The sequence below is a fragment of the Nicotiana tomentosiformis genome, chromosome 2 (assembly GCF_000390325.3).
Source record: "Nicotiana tomentosiformis chromosome 2, ASM39032v3, whole genome shotgun sequence".
NCBI classification, from domain to species: domain Eukaryota; kingdom Viridiplantae; phylum Streptophyta; class Magnoliopsida; order Solanales; family Solanaceae; genus Nicotiana; species Nicotiana tomentosiformis.
This window is the reverse complement of record NC_090813.1, coordinates 61432516-61459980: the sequence shown is the minus strand read 5'-3', so window position 1 is coordinate 61459980 and position 27465 is coordinate 61432516. Positions and strand designations below refer to the sequence as shown.

Genomic DNA, 27465 nt, shown 5'->3' with positions numbered 1-27465 from the left:
GAGAAAAAACACAAGCACAGAGCTGCCGTGGAGGCTGGAATTCATCAAGTTCCATCTTTCTCCCACCAAACTTAGTAATTTTTATATTTCTTTGTATGATTTGTTGTTTGGCTACCATGTCTATGTAGAGCTAAACTTCACGTCCTAGGGTTGTGGTTCTTTCATGACTATTGTTATTCGGATATTGATTTTGCCTTCTTGATTTATCATATTGGTTTATTTATTCAATCTTGCGCTTAATTATTTAATTATTTGATCACCAATTGAATACTATCTACGAATCTAGAATTGAACTCGAAAGTGGAAATTCTAGATTGCATATAAGATTGAGTAGAGCAAGTTCTTGAACTCGGGCATCGGGGAATGGATTCGTGGTTAGGATAGACATATACCTAATTGCCTTGCTTGGTTGATTTACAGAAATTATAAATGTGTTCTTATTGATTCTAACTCCATACAATAAGTTTTTATAAATTAGTCGGTCAATTCAATTGAAGAATACAATAGGATTGTTAGATAGCCCATAACCCTAGATCGTTTTTATTACATTGATATCATAAAAATCTGCTCTTTCTCTGTTTAAAAATTCATTATTTATATTTTTTTATTTAATTAGTTCAGAATCAAATATTTTTAGGTTTAATTCTTGTTTAGATAATTAGGATAGTCTAATTTAGTCAATAGTTAATCACAAGTCCTCGTGGGTTCGACATCCGACTTTTAGTCACTTTATTACTTGACGACCGCGTATACTTACGTGTGCGTTTGGCCGCACCTAGTTTTTGGTGCCGTTGCCGGGGACTTAGAAATTAACTATTTTTCTACATTAGGCTTTTACTTTTATCTTTACAAGTTTTTTTTTCCTTCTCTTTTTGTAAATATTTTATTTTTATAACTATTTGATTTTTCTCTTAGTGTGTTTCTAGTTCTTTTACCATGACATCTGGGGATGAAATATATGGAGGTAAGGTTATTTATGAAGACTCTTGGTTGACGGAAGACTTATATGGCCCGCCATTTTGGGCTTGTCATGTCCTGAACTCTTGAAAATCTGAATTTGAATATGGGAGTAAGGGTTGATTTTGGGACGAATATTCTCGATTAAGGGAATATGCGGAACGACGTTGTCTTCTGACAATGTTGGTGAATGATTGGTCTAAGGAGAGAGATGATCTTTCACATAAAATTGATAATTTTGGCTTGGGTGTGCATAACTTTGATGCAAATTTGAATGAAAAGGTTGATGCGTGTAATGGCCAACAATTTAATGATGAGTTGTGTGAAGCTGAAAAAAATCTTCTAGACCAAATTGAGGAGTTAAAACGAGAATACCAATTATTAGACCATGTTTTTCTTGAGGATGCCAATATTGAGAAGAATGCTCTAGAGTCATATGAGGGAATAGATAACATTACTTTGGGATACTTGAGTGTGTGTATATATGGGGATGTAAACAGTGGTATAATTCATGAGTTAGGGCGCATTAGACCTCATTCCAATCATTTTTTCACATTGTGTTTAGATAGTAAGATAGTAATCGAGCCATCTGAGCCAATGAGAAGGTCAAAGGGTGAGGATGAGAGTGCTTATATTCTTGAATTTGTTGTGCCAAAAAGTAAAAATTACATTCCTCATCTAAAGGCCGAGAAGTGTAAGTGAAAAATTTATTACTTGGCATGGTTATCGTTGTAGCCCCACCACTGGAGCATAGCCGCAGACTAGATGCCATGTTAGGGGCTCAATTCATAAGTTCGAGGTGGAGGCAAAAAAGCGGTTCACGTCATGCCGCTATATTAAATTAGGCACTTGTTGGGAGGCAACCCAGCTTTACAGCTTTATTTATTTTTGTTTATTTTATTATTTTTGTAGTGTTGTTTTATTTTATAGGATTATGAGCATAGGAAATAAAGTCACCGGAAGCGTGCAAAAGCGAGCCAGATGGTTGGAACTAGTGTGAGGTACCCGCACAAAGGACCATCCATGGGAGAAGTCTGAATACCCTGTGAGCAACTATTGCTTCGGCCTTTGGTCTTTCAGGGAGTTTCTTGTCCACCCTTATTATTCTTATTTTATTTGTGCATTGAGGACACTGCACTCTTTTAAGTGCGGGGTGGAAGATTCTCTATTCTTTCTATAGTATTATATTAGTATATTGTTAGTTTCTTATCTTTTTATTGTTAACTAGCTTCTTATTTTTTAATAGCATAGTTAGTAGAATTAATGGTGTAGTATAATAGTAGTAGTAGTAATTAAAAAAAAGATTTAAAAAACAGAAAAAAATTTAGAAAAAAGTTGAAATTTTGTTTTTGGACTTTTTCCGACGATGGATCTGTTGGACAATTTTCTTAAGGGATTAAAGTCCGATTAAAAATATCAAAAAGATTTTCTTTTATTTTTTTAGGTAGTTAGGTAGTATCCCTTGGTTTTTCTTTTGACATCGGTTCTTTTTCAAGGGTGTAGCTCGAACCGAAAAATTTAGTTTAGTTTTTTTTAGAAGTAGAATAAGGGAGAAAAGTGAGATTGCTCTGAGGTACCTGTTGACATGTTTGGTGTTGGCAAGTTAAGTTAGGGCATGTGCTATGTCTTCCTGCATATATGATTTGAATTGTAATGCCCAAGTAAATTAAGTAGCCTACTCTTTGACGCCTTTTTCTCAGTTGATTGACTTGTATGCCACCTAGTGCAGTGTTGCTTAAAAAATTCTCAACTTGATATGCTTGCTTGACCTGAGAGTCACACCTAACCGTCTTGAGTGAGTCAAGTGCCATGTATGTGTAAGGATTGTTGATATTCTGTGCTATCCTGTGTAGTCTAGAACTTACCCTATGTGTTAATCAACGCGAAATTATTAAGTTGTGCTAGTCTAGGAGATGACATAGGCGTTTCTTGCTTGACCATAAAGATGTTTGTCACTGACAAATAGAATTTTTTCATTGCTATCCCCTTTGAGCCTATAGACCGTTTCCTTGGCACCCACATTACAAGTCGTACTTCTACTTTGTTCTTAATGTGAGATTGTTGAACCTTTACCTCCTAAGGCACTTAGTCGCTAGAAGAAGTAAGGTGAGAGATTAGGAAGTGGCTTTCGAGTGAAATCATGGAAGGGCCCTTAAGGTGCACTAAAATTGTGAATAAAGGTCACTAGCTTATGAACTTCAATGTATGGAGTGTGTAAAAAAAAAAAAAAAAAAAAGAGGAAATTTTTTGCAAAAAAGAGCAAATAAAAGTTCAACTAATGTAGAAAGACACACCTTCTTATCCTTCTCACTCGTGCTAGTGAAACCATAGAGGTGCTTGATGGAAAAGAGTATCATGTTAGTTATGGTGTATGACAAGTGAATGGGTTGCGAAGAAATTACGCTTGAATTGTGAGTATAGTGTATTAAAGTGCTTAGGAGGGTTAGTCACTATTTCTAAATGTATCCTACCCGTCCTTTAGCCTACATTATAACCTTAAAGTCCTAATTGATCCTAGATTTAGCTAGCTTAGATTAGTAGAGATATACACTACGAGCAAGCTTATGGTACGACCATGGGATGCACATGAATTCTTTGTGAGAGTGAGTGAATGATGTTCAATTGTGTGATGTCCTTAATTTATGTTCAATGATATATTTGAATTTGTGGACTATTTTGATATTCACCCTTTTGCTTGTGGTGAGGGCACTTGATCTCATGACAGATTGGTGATGTTGTACACTTTCTTGTGTTGGGTGAGTGCGTGAGTTGAATATGCTTAGTGGTAACGAGTCGTCTCTTGAGGTAAGGTGGTTGTGGAGAGGTTGCTTGAGTTGATTGAGTTGGTTGAATAACATTGAGTATACTTGGGCTATTTAAAAACGGGAAGAATGTGAAATTTGTGTGTTCATGCTTAATTGCCGACATCGATCATAGTCAAAAGGTAGGGTGTTTCATTGAATTAATTATGAAGTCCTCTTTCATAGTGCTAAGTATGTTTTGGGGGTGTTAATATAGTTCCATTGCTCGAGGACGAGCAAGAGTCTAAGTGTGGGGTGTTGATAATCGGCTTAATGTATGCATATTTTAATATATATCGCCTCATATTTTGCTCATGTCTTGACGATTTGAGATGTTTAATATGATTATTTATGCTAAATTTTGGTATTTCTATGTGTAGGGATCATTCGTATGCAATTTGGGACGAAATGGCGCGAATTGGAGCGAAATTGGGAAGAAAAGGCAAAAAGTGAAATTTGAGAGCCACAGCGAGCGTAGGGCGCTGGCTGTGGCGCAATTTACAGCAGCTAAAATATTTGAGCGCCAGGGCCAGCGCCCCATGCTGCCCTGGACGCTCAAGATGGGAAAGTGTCCTATTTCGACCGGGACTCGGTTATTTCGACCCCAAAATGCCCCAACTCATATAAAAGCCAACCTAAACCTATTTTGGAGGGAGAGGACGTTTTTGAGAGAAAAAACACAAGCACAGAGACGCCGTGGAGGCTGGAATTCATCAAGTTCCATCTTTCTCCCACCAAACTTAGTAATTTTTATGTTTCTTTGTATGAATTGTTGTTTGGCTACCATGTCTATGTGGAGCTAAACTTCACGTCCTAGGGTTGTGGTTCTTTCATAACTATTATTATTCGGATATTGATTTTGCCTTCTTGATTTATCATATTGGTTTATTTATTCAATCTTGCGCTTAATTATTTAATTGCTTGATCACCAATTGAATACTATCTACGAATCTAGAATTAAACTCGAAAGTGGGAATTCTAAATTGCATATAGGATTGAGTAGAGCAAGTTCTTGAACTCGGGCATCGGGGAATGGATTCGTGGTTAGGATAGACATATACCTAATTGCCTTGCTTGGTTGATTTACAGAAATTATAAATGTGTTCTTGTTGATTCTAACTCCATAGACATATAGGCGTTAGGTTAGCTTGAATAGGCGAGTAAGAACTCGACAGATTCTTATGAGCAATATTAACCGTGTCAACCAATAAGTTTTTATAAATTAGTCGGTCAATTCAATTGAAGAATACAATAGGATTGTTAGATAGCCCATAACCCTAGATCGTTTTCATTACATTGATATCATAAAAATCTGCTCTTTCTCTGTTCAAAAATTTATTATTTATATTTTTTTATTTAATTAGTTTAGAATCAAATATTTTTAGGTTTAATTCTTGTTTAGATAATTAGGATAGTCTAATTTAGTTAATAGTTAATCACAAGTCCTCGTGGGTTCGACATCCGACTTTTAGTCACTTTATTACTTGACGACCGCGTATACTTGCGTGTGTGTTTGGCCGCACCAACTACCCGACCCCATAACCGCATAATTCAGCCATAGATTTGATTATCGACAACTTTAGTTCAGCCCCATTGACAGTCAATAAAGTTCATTCGACCCCCAACATAATGCCTTGTAGGCTTGAGTTTCATTAAACCACCATGTGTTATTTTAATGGTAAAATAATCTGCCTTGTACAAAGGATCTGCATAAACAAAAAAAATTAAAAGTTTATTAGACATACTATATAAAAAAGGACTGCAATTACAACAGCTATGCAAAAACATAAAAAATAATTTAATAGTTGTGCATATTGGGGCCATTGAATGTTGGAATAAAGAACGGAGTTCACATGAGTACACACACAATATCTATATATATATATATATATATATATATATATATATATATATATCTATATATATATATATTTGGAAATTGGCCAGGCTGATGTGGCATCCCTGTATAGCCAGCTTTCATATTTATCTTTTTTCTGATTTTTTTAAATTTTTTCTGTTATTTCACTCCTTCACTCCATTTATTTCTAATAATAATTTATTAGCCCACTACTCAAAATAACAAATGCTACAAAACAGCCCAAAACACTATGCCCAATAGCCGTTTTATTTTACCTTTCACAATAAAAGTCCATAGACGTTTTAATTTGTTTCCTCTTACCCCACGTTCTAAGCAACTCTTCCCTCAAAAGTCAGAGCTTCATCCAAGGTAAAATTCCCAGCCGAAAATTATCTTCTCTGGCAGCTGAAACTTCAGGAACAGCCTCACCTAGCGATGGTTCGCTATATTGATTGAGGAAAGGACAGGATCGAACACCCAAACTTCCGTATTTTGACTGGGTTGGGTATGTTTGATATGGTTCTTACTCTTAGCTAATGAATTTCTACTTACCTCTTTGATGTTACTTATGACATTTTATTATGCATAATACTAAGGCAAAACATACTGATGGTAGTTTAGTTAAAATAATGACATTGTCTATCTTTTTACATCTCAATTTGTTGATTCTTTTTATTGTTCATTATATTCTTTTAGGATGATGCAATTGGTACTGATGGAAAACAGGTTTAAAAAAATAACAACAGATTCTACAGTAAAATTGACTGCACAAATTGAAATGGTAAGATCTTCTGGTTATGCTCCTTGCTTAGGTGTTCATAGCTCTTACATTTCCTTGGTTATCTCAAATAATTCCTTTTGCACTCACTCGTCATTCCTCTTGCCTCAGTTCTAACTATTTGTCCTGTTATTGTTTTGATCACTGACGTGCAGTCTTCACATCTAACGGTTGCTCCGCAATAGTGGAAAACATGGACAAGTCTGATTACCACACAATATATTCTATTATTATACTTAAAATATTCTGTACAAAATGGACAGCACGAACAACTCAGTCAAACTTTTTAATAAATTAACGGTAATTATTAATTCGATTTAGATTTAATTAACGAAGAAAATAGTGCTGATAGCAAATGAGATGTCCAGTAATATATTCCAATTTACTTAATGGATTAAGTTGTATATTAGAAAAGATTCCATACATTTAGAGACAACGTAATGAAGCAGGTTTAGTGCTATTTTCACTGTTAATCAATATAGAAAGACAGAACTGTGTAAGGGGTTTGTTGGTTAGAAATATGATGTTGATTATCTTATGTGGATAGCCCTTTGGTTTAAAGTGCACATTCATTTACTATAACCTTAGTAAACAAAATCATCTGTTTTGGTATAAGTGAAGTCAAAAGTAGAGAACAACGCCAAATAATAGGTCCGAGTTCAATTTTTACTATTTTTATAGGCACTACTCCTTTACTGATCTCTCAGTTTAAATAAAAATGTCAAAAACATAAAAGAAAGACGATTATTTATGCATGTGTTAACATAATACGAATATAAGATACAGTTATATATGTTTATTTTTATAGGTATAATAAGAATTTGTATACCATATTAAGCCTTGTGAAATGAAATTCTCCTTCTCGATAATTGTTGAATTGGTCTTGTCACGACCCAAAATTCCCACCTTCGGACAGTGATGGCGCCTAACATTTCACTTGCTAGGCAAGCCAACGTTAGAATAATATTAATCAATTTTTAAACAATCTTTAAATTATTAATAATCAAAGAAACAAATGCGAAAGCAACGTTTGAAATACAGTGAACAACCCATAAAAACAACGGTGTCTAAATACCATCCCAGAATTGGTGTCACAAGTGCACGAGCTTCTAGAATAATACAAATAAAGGTCTGAATAAAAATAAGTTGTCTGAAAATAAACACACAGCTAAAGTAAAATAGACGGGGACTTCAGAACTGCGGACGCCATGCAGTTATACCTCAAGTCTCCTCCGAATAGTTGAAATCCGAGCAAGTCTATGGTATGCCATTGGGACCAATTCCAAAATTTGCACAAGAAGTGCAGAGTGTAGTATTAGTACAAGCGACCTCATGTACTGGTATGTGCTGAGCATAAAATCGGGGCTGGGTCCCACCACTCGGAACTGCATCTCTGGAACGGCCTCTAACTGGCTGGCCTCCACCTCTAACGGCCTGACCTCTACCTCTAATGGACTGACCTCCACCTCTAATAGCCTGACCTTCACCTCTAGCTGCCTGACCCCTACCTCTAGCTGGCTGAGCAGGCGGTGAAGCAACCGGTGCCGGTATGATGGCACGAGAATCTTGCCGAGATCTGTTACTCGCCAATCTAGAGCAATACCTCCTGATGTGACCAATATTTCCACACTCATAACACCCATCCTGATGCTGTGGCTGCTGAAGCTGAAGCTAACCCAGATGGGCCGGATAACCACTATAGTAACTCTAGAGTGGTGGTGCACTGATAGGAGCTGAATGTGCACTGAATACTGGCTGCCCAGAGTAAGGAATAATAGGACCGTGACTCCCTGAAGCACTGGGAGATACATGAAGTGCTGAATGAAACGGTCTGGGAGGATGACCCCTACCAAAATTACCCCTGCCTCCAGACGAGGCACCACTGAAACCACCGAACTTACGAGGCCTCTTATCAGACCTCTGCCCTCTCTCCTGTACAAGAACCATCTCGATCCTCCTGGCGACATTAGCAACCGTCAGAAAAGAAATTTCACTTCCGGTCTCTTTAGCCATTTAAAGCCTGATAGGGTGAGTGAGTCCCTCAACAAACCTCCTCACTCTCTCTCCCTCAGTAGGTAGTAAAAGGAGAGCAAGACGGGCCAAATCCACAAAACGGGACTCATACTGAGTAACGGTCATACTGCCCTGCTGTAAATGCTCAAATTGCTTGCTAAATTCCTCTCTCAGTGTGATAGAGAGGAACTTCTCCAGAAATAGCTGAGAGAACTGCTCCTAAGTAAGTGCAGGTGATCCGACTGGTCGGGTCAATGTATAATCTCTCCACCACCTCTTGGCAGAACCCGTCATCTGAAACACAGCAAAATCAACCCCACTGGTCTCAACTATACCCATGTTCCGCAACACCTCGTGGCATCGTTCAAGATAATCATGTGGGTCCTCAGAAGGTATACCACTAAAGTGAACTGGAAAGAGCTTAGTGAACTTATCCAGTCTCAATAAGGCCTCAAAAGACATGGCGGGCCTATCATCAGTCTATGCCGCAATAACTGGCTGAACTAGCCCAACTAGCGGGGCTGCTGGAGCCTGATTCTGGGGAGCCATCTGCTCCGGGGCGGTAGTAGTGGGAGTTTGTGCTCCTCCCACAGCCTGTGAGACGGTTGGTGCCACTGAAAATGTACCATTCTGGGCCACACCCTCCATAAGACTCACCAATCGGACTAGAGCGTCCTGAAGAACTGGAGTGGCTATGAATCCTTGCGGGACCTGAACTGGTCCAATTGGTACATTCTGAACTGGGACCTCCTCCTGAAGGTCTACCTGAGGTTCTATAATAGGTGCAGCTGCTCGAGCTCTGGACTGAGCTCTACCTCGGCCTCTAGCACGACCTCGACCTCGACCTCTACCACTGGCCATAGTTGCCACCGGGGGTTCTGGTCCCTATCCATCGGTAGAGGTATTACGTGTTCTCACCATCTGCTAGAAAATAAGAGTAGAATGGTTCAATCATCGATGATAGAATAAAATCGCACGACAGAATAAGAAAGAAGTGATATTGTTCCCAAACTTCATAGCCTCTGAGAGATAAGTACAGACGTCTCCGTACCGATCCTTCAGACTCTATTAAGCTTGCTCGTGACTCGTGAGACCTATGTAACCTAGTGCTCTGATATCAACTGTCACGACCTAAAATTCCCACCTTCGGACCGTGATGGCGCTAACATTTCACTTGCTAGACAAGCCAACGTTAGAATAATATTAACCAATTTTTAAACAATCTTTAAATTATTAATAATCAAAGAAACAAATGCGGAAGCAACGTTTGAAATACAGTGAACAATCCATAAAAACAACGGTGTCTAAATACCATCCCAGAATTGGTGTCACAAGTGCACGAGCTTCAAGAATAATACAAATAAAGGTCTCAATAAAAATAAGCTGTCTAGAAATAAACACACAGCTAAAGTAAAATAGACGGGGACTTCAGAACTGCGGACGCCATGCAGTTATACCTCAAGTCTCATCCGAATAGCTGAAATCCGAGCAAGTCTATGGTACGCCGTTGGGACCAACTTCAAAATCTGCACAAGAAGTGCAGAGTGTAGTATTAGTACAAGCGACCCCATGTACTGGTATGTGCTGAGCCTAACCTCGACGAAGTAGTGATGAGGCTAAGGCGGTTCACTTACATTAACTTGTACGCAATATTAATAACAACCACAAATAATAGAAATAAATCAAACAACTCATTTATAATAATTGAAGCCACCCCAGCAGTCATAATCCATTATTATTTCAACCAATTTTGTTGCAGCGTGCAACCCACTCTCACAATATATTCACATTCAATTCTGTTGCAGCGTGCAACCCGCTCTCCCAATATTTTCCTTTTAATCAAGTCTATCATATATTTATTTCAATCAAGTATATATATATAGACTTTTAAATAAGTCTGTTGCGGCGTGCAATCCGATCCCCCAATATTGACTTTTCAATAAGTCTATTGCGGCGTGCAATCCGATCCCCCAATGTTGACTTTTAATAAGTCTGTTGCGGCGTACAAACTGATCCCCCAATATTGACTTTTAATAAGTCTGTTGCGGCGTGCAATCCGATCCCCCAATATTGACTTTTAATAAGTCTGTTGCAGCGTGCAATCCGATCCTCCAATATTAACTTTTTAATAAGTCTATTGCGGCGTGCAACCCGATCCTCCAATATATCCATTTTAATCAATTCTTATAGAATTTTTTTTTCCAATAAATGCAATAATTAATATAAAATTATAAGACAACAAGCATACAACAATTATGATTTAATTATGAAAGTAATGACAAATAGCAAATTATTATAAAAATCAGGGAGAAAATAGGCAGTTTAATATTTAATATGCTAAATGTCAAATAATAATTAAAACACATAATTCAAATAGCATGTAACAATTAATGCAGGAATTCAAGAATTAATATTTGACAAAGAATAAGAGAGAAATAATTATTATAATAATTAATTAATGATTAAAAATAATTTATGATTTTTCAAGTAAGCAGGCAAACAATTAATTTGACGACGTATAGACACTCGTCACCTTGCCTATACGTCATTCACATGCAATTCACATAACAAATAATTTAAGGGTTCTATTCTCTCAAGTCAAGGTTAACCCCGACACTTACCTCGCTTTGCAAATTCCAATCAATTATTCAACCACGGCTTTTCCTTTTAAATTTGCCTTCAAAAGTTTCAAATCTATTCACAAACAATTCAATATATTCAATACTAATCATAGGAATTAATTCCATATGAATTTACACATTTTTCGGATAAAATCCAAAATTCATTAAAATATTCAACAGTGGAACCCACGTCTCAAATCCCGAAAAACTCGCGAAATTCGAACACCCGTTCCGATACGAGTTCAACCATATAAAATTTGTCCAATTCCGATATCAAATGGACCTTCAAATCTAAATTTTTCGTTTTTGGAAAGTTTTACAAAAATTTCAATTTCTTCCATCTAAATCCGAAATAAATGATGAATATAGACATGGATTTGTGAAATATAATCGCTTTTGGTTAGAGAATACTTACCCAATTCAAAGTCGTAAAAATCCCCCTTGAAATCGCCCAAATCTGAGACTTGAAACTCAAAAATGAGTAAAAATGGCGACTTCCGAATTTATGGGCTCTGCCCAGTCATTTTCGCATCTGCGGACAAAAGTTCCACATTTGCGGACTCGCATTTGCGATGCCATGCTGCCAGGTGAAGTTCCGCATCTACGGACACTCCTGTCGTACCTGCGACATCCGCTTCTGCGCAAAATGGCCGCACCTATGAAGACCCCAGGCCAGACCAGTCCCGCATCTGCGATGGAAGGCTCGCTTCTGCGAGCTCGCACCTGCGGTCAAAAATCCGCAGGTGCGATTACACCAGAACCCAAAATTTCACATTTTTCCTAAGTCCAATTCTTGTTCCGATTTCGATTCAAATCACACTCGGGGTACTCGGGATCCCGTTCGAATATACCAACAGGTCCCGTAACATAATACGGACTGACTCGGGGTCTAAAATCATGTCAAACAACACTGAAAATTACAATTCACACCCCGATTCGAACTTTGAGTTTTAAACTTTTAATTTGTAAATCTCGTGCCAAAACATATTAAATGAATCCAGAATGACTTCAAATTTGGCACGGAAGTCATAAATGACATAAGGAGCTGTTCAAATTTCCAGAATCAGATTCCGGCTCTGATATCAAAAAGTCAACCCCGTGGTCAAACTTGGAAATCTTTAGCCTTTAAATTACTAGTTTCCGTTAAATGGTCATAATTTGAACTAGGGACCTCCAAATTAAATTTCGGGCATACGCCCAAGTCCCAAATCACAATACGGAGCTACCGAAACTATCAAAACACTGATCCTGGTCCGTTTGCTCAAAATGTTGACCAAAGTCAACTCAGTTAAGTTTTAAAGCTCTATTTCACATTTTAATCCATTTTTCACATGAAACTTTTCGGAAAATTATACGGACTGTGCACGTAAGTCGAGGAATGATAAATGGTGCTTTTCGAGGTCTTAGAATACAGAATTACTTATTAAATTTAAAGATGACATTTTGGGTCATCACATTCTCCACCTCTAAAACAAACATTCGTCCTCAAACGAAGTTAGAAAAAGTACCTGAGCTGGAGAAAAGTTGTGGATATTTACTCCGCATGTCCAACTCGGACTCCCAGGTAGATGCCTCTACCGGCTGACCTCTCCATTGCACCCGAACTGAAGGATAACTCTTAGACCTCAACTGTCGGACCTGCCGGGCTAGAATAGCCACCGGCTCCTCCTCGTAAGTCAAATCTTTGTCCAATTGGACTGAGCTGAAATCTAACACATGGGACGGATCACCATGATATTTCTAGAGCATAGACACATGGAACATTGATGAACCGCTGATAAAATAGGTGGTAATGCAAGCTTGTAGGCTACTTCACCCATCCTTTCAAGAATTTCAAAGGGTCCGATATACCTAGGGCTTAACTTGCCCTTCTTTCCGAACCTCATTACACCTTTCATAGGTAAAACTCGGAGCAATATTCTTTCTCCAACCATGAATGCAATATCACGAACTTTACGGTTGGCACAACTCTTTTGTCTAGACTGAGCTGTGCGAAGTCGATCCTGAATAATCTTGACCTTATCCAAGGCATCTTGTACCAAATCGGTACCCAACAACCGAGCCTCTCCTGGTTCAAACCAACCAACTGGAGATCGGCATCGCCTTCCGTATAATGCCTCATATGGAGCCATCTGAATGCTCGACTAGTAGCTATTATTATAAGCAAACTCCGCAAGTGGCAAGAAATGATCCCAAGAACCTCCAAAGTCTATAACACAAGCGCGGAGCATATCTTCTAATATCTGAATAGTGCGCTCTGACTGTCCATCTGTCTGTGAATGGAATGTTGTACTCAACTCCACCCGCGTGCCTAACTCACGATGTATAGCCCTCCAAAAATGTGAGGTAAACTGCGTACCTCGATCTGAAATAATAGACACGGGCACACCGTGAAGGCGGACAATCTCACGAATATAAATTTCAGCTAACCTCTCTGAAGAATAGGTAACTGCCACTGGAATGAAATGTGCTGACTTGGTCAACCTGTCCACAATGACCCAAACTGCATCAAATTTTCTCTGAGTCCGTGGGAGCCCAACAACAAAATCCATAGTGATATGCCCACTTCCATTCAGGAATTTCTAACTTCTGAAGCAACCCACCAGGTCTCTGATGCTCGTACTTAACTTGCTGACAATTCAGACACCGAGCTACATATGCAACTATATCCTTTTTCATTCTCCTCCACCAATAATGTTGCCGCAAATCTTGATACATTTTAGCGGTACCTGGATGAATAGAATACCTGGAACTGTGTGCCTCTTCAAGAATTAATTTATGAAGCCCATCCACATTAGGCACACAATTACGACCCTACATTCGTAGAACTCCATCTTCCCCTACAGTAACCTATTTGGCATCACCGTGCCGCACCGTGTCCTTAAGGATAAGTAAATGAGGATCATCATACTGCCTCTCTCTGATGCGCTCATATAAAGAAGACCGAGCGACTGTGCAAGCTAGAACCCAATTGGGTTCTAAAACATCTAACCTCACGAACTGATTAGCCAAAGTCTGAACATCTGCAGCTAATGGCCTCTCACCAACCGGAATATATGCAAGACTGCCCATACTCACAACCTTTCTACTCAAAGCATCGGCCACCACATTGGCCTTTTCGGGGTGATACAAAATAGTGATATCATACTCTTTCAACAACTCCAACCATCTTCTTTGCCTCAAATTAAGATCTTTTTGTTTGAACAGATACTGAAGGCTGCGATGATCAGTAAATACCTCACACGAGACACCGTAGAGGTAATGCCTCCAAATCTTCAGCGCATGAACAATGGCTGCCAATTCTAAATCATGAACAGGATAATTCTTCTCGTGAACTTTCAACTGCAGCGTCGCATATGCAATTACCTTGACATCTTGTATTAATACTACACCAAGCCCAATGTGAGATGCGTCACAATATACCGTATACGATCCTGAACCTATGGATAATACCAACATTGGCGCCGTAGTCAAAGCGGTCTTAAGCTTCTGAAAGCTCAACTCACACTCGTCTGACCATCTGAATGGGACACCTTTCTGGGTCAATCTGGTCAATAGGCTTGCTATAGATGAAAACCCTTCCACGAACTGACGATAATAACCTGCTAAACCCAGGAAACTCCAGATCTCTGTAACTGAAGTAGGTCTAGGCCAATTCTGAACAGCCTCAATCTTCTTGGGATCCACCTTTATGCCTTCTGCCGATACAACATGCCCCAAAAAGGCAACTGAGTCTAACCAAAACTCACATTTTGAAAACTTGGCATATAACTGATTATTCTTCAAAGTGTGAAGCACATTTCGAAGGTGCTGCTCATGCTCCTCTCTACTGCTGGAGTAAATTAAGATATCATCAATGAATATAACCACAAAAGAGTCCAAATAAGGCTTGAACACCCGATTCATCAAATCCATAAATGCTACTGGGGCATTTGTCAACCCAAATGACATCACTAAGAATTCATAAAGCTCATACCGAGTTCAAAAAGCTGTTTTAGGGACATCAGATGCCCTAATCTTCAACTGATGGTAACCAAACCTCAAATCGATCTTCGAAAATACCTTGGCACCCTGAAGCTGATCAAATAAGTCATCAATTCTTGGCAGCGGATATTTGTTTTTGATAGTGGCCTTGTTCAACTGCCGATAGTCTATACGCATCCGCATAGAGCCATCTTTCTTCTTTACAAATAATACTGGTGCACCCCAGGGCGAGACACTGGATCTAATGAATCCCCGATCAAGCAAGTCTTGTAACTACTCTTTCAATTCTTTCAACTCCGGCGGGGCCATACGGTATGGTGGAATAGAAATGGGCTGAGTGCCCGAAGCCAAATCAATATAGAAGTCAATATCTCTGTCGGGTGGCATCCCCAGCAAATCTGCAGGAAATACTTCTGGAAATTCACGAACAACTGGTACTGAGTCCATAGAAGGGGCATTCGCACTGGGATAGCGAATATAAGCCAAATAAGCTAGACACCCTTTCTCTACCATACGCCGAGCTTTCATATAAGAAATAACCCTGCTGGCAGAATGGCCAGGAGTTCCTTTCCACTCTAACCGAGGTAACCCTAGCATAGCTAGGGTCACTGTCTTGGCATGACAATCCAATATAGCATGATAAGGAGACAACCAATCCATACCCAAGATGACATCAAAATCTACCATATCAAGAAGTAGAAGATCTACACTAGTCTCAAGATTACCAATAGTAACCACACACGAACGATAGACATGATCTATTACAACAGAGTCTCCCACCGGTATAAATACACACACAGAAGCACTCTGAGAATCACAAGGCACAACCAAATATGAAGCAAAGTAGGAGGACACATAGGAATAAATAGATCCTGGAACAAATAGAACTGAAGCATCTCTATGGCAAACTGGAATAATACCTGTGATCACAACATCAGATGACTCGGCCTCAGGCCTAGCTGGAAAAGCATAAAATCGGGGCTGGGTCCCACCACTCGGAACTGCATCTCTGGAACGGCCTCTAACTGGCTGGCCTCCACCTCTAACGGCCTGACCTCTACCTCTAATGGACTGACCTCCACCTCTAATAGCCTGACCTTCACCTCTAGCTGCCTGACCCCTACCTCTAGCTGGCTGAGCAGGCGGTGAAGCAACCGGTGCCGGTATGATGGCACGAGAATCTTGCCGAGATCTGTTACTCGCCAATCTAGGGCAATACCTCCTGATGTGACCAATGTTTCCACACTCATAACACCCATCCTGATGCTGTGGCTGCTGAAGCTGAAGCTAACCCAGATGGGCCGGATAACCACTGTAGTAACTCTGGAGTGGTGGTGCACTGATAGGAGCTGAATGTGCACTGAATACTGGCTGCCCAGAGTAAGGAATAATAGGACCGTGACTCCCTGAAGCACTGGGAGATACATGAAGTGCTGAATGAAATGGTCTGGGAGGATGACCCCTACAAAAATTACCCCTGCCTCCAGACGAGGCACCACTGAAACCACCGAACTTACGAGGCCTCTTATCAGATATCTGCCCTCTCTCCTGTACAAGAACCATCTCGATCCTCCTGGCGACATTAGCAACCGCCAAAAAAGAAATTTCACTTCCGGTCTCTTTAGCCATTTGAAGCCTGATAGGGTGAGTGAGTCCCTCACCAAACCTCCTCACTCTCTCTCCCTCAGTAGGTAGTAAAAGGAGAGCATGACGTGCCAAATCCACAAAACGGGACACATACTGAGTAACAGTCATACTGCCCTGCTGTAAACGCTGAAATTGCTTGCTAAATTCCTCTCTCAGTGTGATAGAGAGGAACTTCTCCAGAATTAGCTGAGAGAACTGCTCCCAAGTAAGTGCAGGTGATCCGACTGGTCGGATCAATGTATAATCTCTCCACCACCTCTTGGCGGAACCCGTCATCTGAAACACAGCAAAACCAACCCCACTGGTCTTAACTATACCCATGTTCCGCAACACCTCGTGGCATCGTTCAAGATAATCACTCAGAAGGTATACCACTAAAGTGAACTGGAAAGAGCTTAGTGAACTTATCCAGTCTCAATAAGGCCTCAAAAGACATGGCGGGCCTATCATCGGTCTATGCCGCAATAACTGGCTGAACTAGCCCAACTAGCGGGGCTGCTGGAGCCTGATTCTGGGGAGCCATCTTCTCCGGGGCGGTAGTAGTGGGAGTTTGTGCTCCTCCCACAGCCTGTGAGACGGTTGGTGCCACTGAAAATGTACCATTCTGGGCCACACCCTCCATAAGACTCACCAATCGGACTAGAGCGTCCTGAAGAACTGGAGTGGCTATGAATCCTTCCGGGACCTGAACTGGTCCAATTGGTACATTCTGAACTTGGACCTCCTCCTGAAGGTCTACCTGAGGTTCTATAATAGGTGCAGCTACTCGAGCTCTAGACTGAGCTCTACCTCGGCCTCTAGCACGACCTCGACCTTGACCTCTACCACTGGCCATAGTTGCCACCGGGGGTTCTGGTCCCTATCCACCGGTAGAGGTATTACGTGTTCTCACCATCTGCTAGAAAATAAGAGTAGAATGGTTCAATCATCGATGATAGAATAAAATCGCACGACAGAATAAGAAAGAAGTGATATTGTTCCCAAACTTCATAGCCTCTGAGAGATAAGTACAGACGTCTCCGTACCGATCCTTCAGACTCTATTAAGCTTGCCCGTGACTCGTGAGACCTATGTAACCTAGTGCTCTGATACCAACTGTCACGACCCAAAATTCCCACCTTCGGACCGTGATGGCGCTAACATTTCACTTGCTAGGCAAGCCAATGTTAGAATAATATTAACCAATTTTTAAACAATCTTTAAATTATTAATAATCAAAGAAACAAATGCGGAGCAACGTTTGAAATACAGTGAACAACCCATAAAAACAACGGTGTCTAAATACCATCCCAGAATTGGTGTCACAAGTGCACGAGCTTCAAGAATAATACAAATAAAGGTCTAAATAAAAATAAGCTGTCTGGAAATAAACACACAGCTAAAGTAAAATAGACGGGGACTTCAGAACTGCGGACGCCATGCAGTTATACCTCAAGTCTCATCCGAATAGCTGAAATCCGAGCAAGTCTATGGTACGCCGCTGGGACTAACTTCAAAATCTGCACAAGAAGTGTAGAGTGTAGTATTAGTACAAGCGACCCCATGTACTGGTATGTGCTAAGCCTAACCTCGACGAAGTAGTGATGAGGCTAAGGCGGTTCACTTACATTAACTTGTACGCAATATTAATAACAACCACAAATAATAGAAATAAATCAAACAACTCATTTATAATAATTGAAGCCACCCCAGCAGTCATAATCCATTATTATTTCAACCAATTCTGTTGCAGCGTGCAACCCACTCTCACAATATATTCATATTCAATTCTGTTGCAGCGTGCAACTCGCTCTCCCAATATTTTCCTTTTAATCAAGTCTATCATATATTTATTTCAATCAAGTATATATATAGACTTTTAAATAAGTCTGTTGCGGCGTGCAATCCGATCCCCCAATATTTACTTTTCAATAAGTCTATTGCGGCGTGCAATCCGATCCCCCAATGTTGACTTTTAATAAGTCGGTTGCGGCGTACAAACTGATCCCCCAATATTGACTTTTAATAAGTCTGTTGCGGCGTGCAATCCGATCCCCCAATATTGACTTTTAATAAGTCTGTTGCAGCGTGCAATCCGATCCTCCAATATTAACTTTTTAATAAGTCTATTGCGGCGTGCAACCCGATCCTCCAATATATCCATTTTAATCAATTCTTATAGAAATTTTTTTTCCAATAAATACAACAATTAATATAAAATTATAAGACAACAAGCATACAACAATTATGATTTAATTATGAAAGTAATGACAAATAGCAAATTATTATAAAAATCAGGGAGAAAATAGGCAGTTTAATATTTAATATGCTAAATGTCAAATAACAATTAAAACACATAATTCAAATAGCATGTAACAATTAATGCAGGAATTCAAGAATTAATATTTGACAAAGAATAAGAGAGAAACAATTATTATAATAATTAATTAATGATTAAAAATAATTTATGATTTTTCAAGTAAGCAGGCAAACAATTAATTTGACGACGTATAGACACTCGTCACCTCGCCTATACGTCGTTCACATGCAATTCACATAACAAATAATTTAAGGGTTCTATTCTCTCAAGTCAAGGTTAACCCCGACACTTACCTCGCTTTGCAAATTCGAATCAATTATTCAACCACGGCTTTTCCTTTTAAATTTGCCTTCAAAAGTTTCAAATCTATTCACAAACAATTCAATATATTCAATATTAATCATAGGAATTAATTTCATATGAATTTACACATTTTTCGGATAAAATCTGAAATTCATTAAAATATTTGACTGTGGGACCCACGTCTCAAATCCCAAAAAAACTCGCGAAATTCGAACACCTGTTCCGATACGAGTTCAACCATACAAAATTTGTCCAATTCCGATATCAAATGGACCTTCAAATCTAAATTTTTCGTTTTTGGAAAGTTTTACATAAATTTCAATTTCTTCCATCTAAATCCGAAATAAATGATGAATATAGACATGAATTTGTGGAATATAATCTCTTTTGGTTAAAAAACACTTATCCAATTCAAAGTCGTGAAAATTTCCCTTAAAATCGCCCAAATCCGAGACTTTAATCTCAAAAAGGAGTAAAAATGGCGACTTCCGAATTTATGGGCTCTGCTCAGTCATTTTCGCAGCTGCGAACAAAAGTTCCGCATTTGCGGACTCGCATTTGCGAGACAAAGCTCGCATTTGCGATGCGAGGCTGCCAGGTAAAGTTCCGCATCTGCGGACACTCCTGTCGCACCTGCGACATCCGCTTCTGCGCAAAAAGGCCACACCTGCGAAGACCCCAGGCCAGCCCAGTCCCGCATCTGCGATGGAAGGCTCGCTTCTGTGAGCTCGCACGTGCGGTCAAAAATCCACAGGTGCGATTACATTAGAACCCAAAATTTCAGATTTTGCCTAAGTCCAATTCTTGTTCCGATTTCGATTCGAATCACACTCGGGATACTCGGGACCCCGTCCGAATATACCAACAAGTCCCATAACATAATACGGACTGACTCGGGATCTAAAATCACGTCAAACAATACTGAAATTACAATTCACACCCCGATTCGAACTTTGAGTTTTAAACTTTCAATTTGCAAATCTCGTGCCAAAACATATTAAATGAATCCGGAATGACTTTAAATTTGGCACGCAAGTCATAAATGACATAACGGAGCTGTTCAAATTTTCAGAATCGGATTCCGACTCCGATATCAAAAAGTCAACCCCGTGGTCAAACTTGGAAATCTTTAGCCTTTAAATTACTAGTTTCCGTTAAATGGTCATAACTTGAGTTAGGGACCTCCAAATTAAATTTCGGGCATACGCCCAAGTCTCAAATCATGATATAGAGCTATCGGAACTGTCAAAACACTGATCCGAGTCCGTTTGCTCAAAATGTTGACCAAAGTCAACTCAGTTGAGTTTTAAGGCTCTATTTCACATTTTAATCCATTTTTCACATGAAACTTTCTGGAAAATTGTACGGGCTGTGTACGCAAGTCGAGAAATGATAAATGGTGCTTTTCGAGGTATTAGAATACAGAATTACTTATTAAATTTAAAGATGATATTTTGGGTAATCACAGATCCACGGGTAGTAATCCCTTATTGCATCAAAAGCAAGTTGGACACTAATTTTTTAAAATCTCTCTTTAAACAGTTAAAGATTTGTGCTTTTGGAAGTGCAAAGATGTTGGTACGTGTTATTTTTTGAGAACTGTATTTTTTCTATGTGTTTGCATCTACTCAGATTTTTGTCCACTTACCATAGGTGCATGGGGAGCCCAATATATCCTACATTTGATCTCTCTATTACGGGGCGCATGAATTGATCTTTAGGGCTACATAATACACAAATGCAATTCATATGTGGTTAGCTGGTTGCGTTTTCGCTGAGGTACTTTTAGTTACAAAAGTAACTTTTCTTATGTTGGTCCTAATACTTTATTGCTATCTATAATACAAATACAGTACAACAATTATAACATTAAATAAATTTTAAAAACAATCGACTGATTGATAAATATTGTCCCGTTTTTATGAATTTTATACTGGTGAGATTCCAAAAAAGATTGTGCTTTAATGTATGTTATCCTTCTTATTTATTATTTTTCTTTTTATACACCTATTCTCTCATTTTTCTCTTTACCTTCCCATTTTCTCATTAATCCACCAAATTACTAACGGCTATTTCCTATTAAAAAAAGGATAAATCACTAATCATCCTCCTATTCTCATTCAAATTTTTGATAATCATATTTTTTTCAAAGATCTCGAGCCATTCAGACAACCATTCAATTTACCCCTTTAAATACAAGAATGACAACATACAAGGATGATGAGAGGATGAATCAAAATAACACAAAACATAACAACATCATGAAGAGGAGCAGTTTTTAAACATCAGGTTTATTCCTAAACTATACATTATTCTTCTATTGTTCTACACAAATCACATTCCTTTGCATTAATAGATTTTATCTCTAAAGTAGCATAAAGATTTAAGCATATAAAATAATACATTCTTATAGAGATCTAAATTAAATATACATTAATAATATAATTCAACATATGCTTATATCTGCATAATAAAATTTGTCTTACATTATACAGGATTTCTATAATGGATAAACAGATTATAGATCAACGTCATCAAACTTCCTTGAATAATTGTCAAGGTAAATTATTTATGCTAAATTAAATAATTTTATTTCTTTACTATTCTTAGTTATATTAAAACTACAATTCGTCTTTTTTTACAGATGTAAAACAACAACCGGAAGCTTCCATGGATGAGATGTATATAAGAATCACACAAATGCGGATAGAATATTTGAAGTATGAACAAGTACAACTTAGACACGAATTATATAAAGGAGTATTACGAAATAAATCATGCAAAGAATGACTATCTGTATATTCGAATATTATGTTATTGCCTTTACAAAATATAAGCTTACATTATTACAAATAAATGTTATTTACCTCCCATTTATTCAACGTTAAAGTTAATGAACTTCGTTTTTCATTTTCACCATATTTAATATCCAACGTGGAAATATAACTACAAAATTGTAGCACATTTTAACGATCGCGCGAAGCGCGGTCAAGTTTCCTAGTTTATTTTATATTGTTCACCTTTTGTATGACATATAAAATTCGAGATAAGGACCGCAATATTATAGAACTTCAAAAGACAGTAACAACTTGTTTGGATGGTTGTTACATATCGTTAGATAATGTATCGTATCGTATCGTATTGTATTGTATTATACTATATCGTTTGATAAATACAATGTTTGGATAGATTGTGTCATTTGCCATCATTTCATGATATCACGCACCAACAATATGAAAAATAAACTTGCAATATTATAAAGAAAAAGTATGATACAAGGTAAAATTATTATATAAAAAAGTAGGGTAAATGATAAAATAAAATTATTTAATAATACTGAAGGGTGAGATTGAGAGAAAAAGACAAGGTAACGACGTGACCACGCCAAATCGGTCGTTACATAAAGTGGCACATGTCATCGTTATGTAACGACAGATTTAACGATATGATACAATAAAATTTAAGTAAAAATCAAAACAAACATCGTATTTAAAGTAACAGTACGATACAATACAATGGGTGACAACCATCCAAACAAGCTGTAAAGTATTGTAAAAATGGTGGAGATTTCGAAAACAAATTAAGAAGGAATATTTACAAAATACAAGTAGCAAGAACACTCACCATAACTAGGGGTTATTTTACCATTGCTCCTAATAATCATTGCTGGGATCGCAAGTAGTAAAGACTTGAAATGTAATCAAGAATGCTAGGATTTTTTTACCTACTGTAATAGAGATAAAATACCTATTGCAATAGAGATAAAATGAGTGAATTGGAGAAGGGAGACTCTAGAAAAAGGAGGGAAATCGACCGAATTGGGAGTGAAAGAGCGGGTATTTCTTTCCCTTAAGCATCACCTGCAAATCACGTGTTATGTCTCTGTTAGGTTTTTAATGGGAATAAGTATTCTCTGTTAGTGAGACTAAAAATTCTCAGATTTTGTAAATTTAAAGGACAAATAGTGCTAAGGATTATATTTAGAGAACAAAGTTAAGCCTACCCCTAAAAATAAAGGATAATTTTGGCTAAAAAATCAAACAAATACCCCCGTAAGGCTCTAATCACAAGTTCATGATCGGATTTAGATCATTTCAACTGTTAAAATATTGTCAAATCAATTTCACATTTCCAAAAAAGCAAAATCCGTTTCATTAGTTGTATCATAACCGGTACTTCAAATATTTGATTATTGTCAAAGATAAAGTAATTTTCAAAAGATAATTTGTCACCTTAGATAAATTAGCCTAATCAATAAGGAAATAATGCTTATTCAAATAGGCTTTTATTTAGAATTTGGAATCGGAGTTAAAAAACAAGTAGGTATAATATATAGTATTGGGACTTTTGCATTTATAAAGAATGAGATAAAGATTGATATAGAATTGGAAAAGGCAAAAATAGATCCCACAAAAATAGAGATTAATGTCAGATATTTTCGCTCAAAAAGAAAATAGGAACAAAGGAAATACTGAATTATGTTATGAAAACAATTATATTGTGGATGTTCATTTATTACTCCGCTATAGATAATCTTCCTGAAGAAGATTATCCATTTAGTACTCTGTTGAAGTTTATTTACAAGCAGCTGATGCAGGCAGGTTGCAAGCAGCTCAATGAAATGATTTGCAGCAGCTTCTTATTAAACAGGCAGGTTGCAAGCAGCTCATGCAGACAACTTACAAGCAGCTAAAGAAAAGTCTTGCAGCTGCTTCCTGAAAAGCCTCGCAACTGCTTCCTTTCTTCTATAAATAGAGGAGTTTTCAGTTCATTATGTACATGAATTTGAAGTTGAATAATATATCAGTTTCTCTCTATACTTGTCTTCAGTTTATCTACTTTATAGTATTTATTTTATAACACGTTATCAGCACGAGACTCTGCCATTTTGCGCACTTACTTCGAATTTAATTTCTATTTCAGTGTTCGTCTCCGATGTAAGGCGACACTCTTATGTCCGTGGTTAGATCTTGTTCATAACGAGCATCGTAAGGCAGATTATATCCTTGAGGTGGTGAGTTTTTCTTCTTGGCAGTAGTGATATAGATATCACTTACATCTGGTGTGGCCAAATTTGCATAATTTAATTTGAGCCTTTTGCTTATATTTTAATATTATTATCATCGCTTGCTTGGTTATATGTTACGTATATAGTACCTATTTTGGTATTTGTTTTCATCCTAATTATCTTAATAAAGGATTACAAAGTGGATAATATTGTTAGATCCACTTAAACTCCAACAGAATTTGCAAGAAATATACAACCACCAGAAGTGGTTATGTTTCTTATATCTCATTGTAACTAAATTTTGTTAACCACCAGAAGTGGTATATGCCTATGACCACTAGAGTGATAATTTAGGCTTTCTATGGTTACAATTAAATATAAGCTAGAGAAATATTCTCCATATTACATGCACACATCGATTTGCTCCTGAAGTAGTAAATATTTTCAAAGAGGTTGAAGCATCACAATTGATAATATTAATAAAGTCGTAAATATGAACGTGCTCTTGATGTAAATATATTATAATTCACCTCCAGAAGAAGTAATATGATTGAGAGAGTATATACTCAATTTTTTGTATTTCAATTTGCTCCTGAAGAAGTAACACAATTGAAATTTTCTCCCGAAGCAGGAAAATATTATGAAACTGTGTCTTTCTGTGCGTAAATAAAATAATGAGCTATTCAAAGTTATTTTTGAATCACATTTTCATTCCCTGTAGTGAATGAAGAAATACCATAACTCACATCCGGAAGAGCTAGAATAACAGATGATATAAATATTATTTTTGTGGCATAAAAATCATTGTCTCACGTACCTGTTGTACGTAAAATATCTTGGATAATTTTATTAAGTATCATTCTAAGGCAAAATCATTCTTGTAAAATGCTTTCTACTACAACCACATTGATATATTATAGTTAGTTGTTATTAACTACCCTGAAGAAAATAACAACTCATTTCCCTGAAGGATGTAATGACTATATGGTTGCCGCTTTGATATAAAATATTCATATGTTAATGGCGTTTCTCCCTGAAGGAGACACAAAGTTGGTGGTAAAAATATTAAAATTCTTGATTTCTTACATTTATAAATTTAGAATTGTCTTTATATAGTTTATTTGATTATGATTTTCTCTCATGATACCAGAAGTGTCTGAGCAATATTTGATAGTACAAAATATATCAACAACTCCTGAAGAGCTAGATGTTTGTCTAAAAGACATATGACACCAGTAGTGTCCGATAAATATTAGATTGTGGATAATAAACGAAGGCTCTCGGAGAGCTTATATACAAATATGTCATTCTTATTATATGATTATGGTCAAAACATATGATATAATAAACCCGAAGTTTACTAATACAAATAGCTATCATATTGAGACTACAAATGATTGAAAGATTGAAAATCTTTATGTTTTCACAATCATATGGGATAAATATGTATGTGAGAAGTTACCCGCCTTATTCTTCAAATTTGTACTACATCATGTATCACAGTATACCAGAAGTTTACTAATGCAAAAGCAGCCACAGTAAATCAAAAATTTACTGATACAAAGTAGCCACAGTAAATCAGAAGTTTACTGATGCAAAAGTTTATGCCATAGTAAATCAGAAGTTTACTTAGAGATAGCACATGCCATGATAAACTTTAAGTTTTCAGATAAGCATATACTGAAGAACTAAAAGATTCTTCAAGAATTCTCTTGTGTTGCTTGTTCTCATAATAACTTGATTATACCAACTAAAGTTGGGACTAAAATCCCCGAATTTTGAAATATATAAAAGGTGAATATGAGCCCATTCACCTATCATGTGAACCACTTATAGATGCATATATAAGATGGTTACATGTATATTTATTGTCAACCTGCAGTTTGACATTTGAAATTGTCTTTCTCAATTAAGAGCATAATTTTCAGATTATGAAATCAAGATAATTCATCTTGATGATGCTGGTTTATATCCAAACAAGTTTAGTACTGAATACCTCTTATTAATGGCTAAACTATTGCTTATGAGAATAAAGCCTCATGTGTTGGTCTAAGATTTTCTAAATTGCATACAGCAGCACTAATATGCATCAGACCAACAAAATATGATAAGTCATCCCCTCACAATTGGTTTAGGATCAGAAACCAAATATTTTTACTATCTAATAACTTTTGATGTGTGGTATATGATTAATTTCTCTACCACAATGCACAAAGATATGTTTTCCAAAGAAGATTTGGGATATATGTTAGTTTTTCTAACATTTGAGGGATGGAATAAAATAGTTGAAAAATATGCTATATGAATCGAATTATCATTAATATGATCTTCGCTTAGAAGATAATTCAAGCCAAATGCCAGAAGCATTTGTTGATCCAAAATTAAATATCATAATTCAGCTGCAAATGCTCCTATTAAAATTAAAGTCCCTGAAGGATAGAGTTTACTGTATGCATTAAGCGTGGTAGACCAATCGGTTCCCAAAGTAACAATCCTTAAAAAGAATATGAGCAAATGATCAAAATGATCATAATAAGGAGGAAATAAGCTCGGGAAGAGCCCACGACATAACATTTCATGAAACTCCGGAAGAAGTTCATGTACCTGAAAATAAAAAAAATGATGAGATCTCAACAAGTTATGTCGCTTGCGAACTGATACGAAATGATCGTCGATGATATATTTGATACAATATAGTGCACAATATTGTAAATGATTGTGAGGATCAGACCTGTAGTCCAGACACCTGAAGATGTCATGTCATTTAAATATGACTCATTTGATTAATTCTATATGAAGATCCCTGAAGGATTTAAAATGTCTGAAGCAAATTCAAAATTTCGGGAAATGTATTCAATCAGATTACAAAGATCTTTGTACGGTTTAAAGCAATCTGGGCGCATGTGATATAATCGCCTTAGTGAATATTTGTTGAAAGAAGGTTACATAAATGATGTTATTTGTCCATATATTTTTATAAAGAAAATGGCATCAAAATTTGTTATATTTGCTGTTTATATTGGTGACATAAATCTTGTTGGAACTCCAGAAGAGCTCCAAAAGACAATTGAATATATTAAGAAAGAATTTGAGATGAAAGATCTTGGAAAGACAAAACTTTATCTTGGTCTGCAAATTCAACATTTAGCAGACATGATCTTTATCCATCAATCTGCCTATACATAAAGGGTCTTAA

At 37.3% G+C, this 27465-nt stretch overlaps 1 long non-coding RNA gene across 1 annotated transcript; it reads left to right on the top strand.

The window, feature by feature from the left end:
• Window positions 1-6223: 6223 nt before the first annotated feature.
• On the top strand, window positions 6224-22195 carry LOC104115845 (uncharacterized). The gene is made up of 7 exons (XR_011413467.1): window positions 6224-6397; window positions 6550-7274; window positions 20730-20839; window positions 20915-21040; window positions 21414-21550; window positions 21757-21821; window positions 21906-22195. It is a non-coding gene; the product is annotated as an uncharacterized lncRNA (long non-coding RNA).
• The last annotated feature ends 5270 nt before the right edge of the window (window positions 22196-27465 follow it).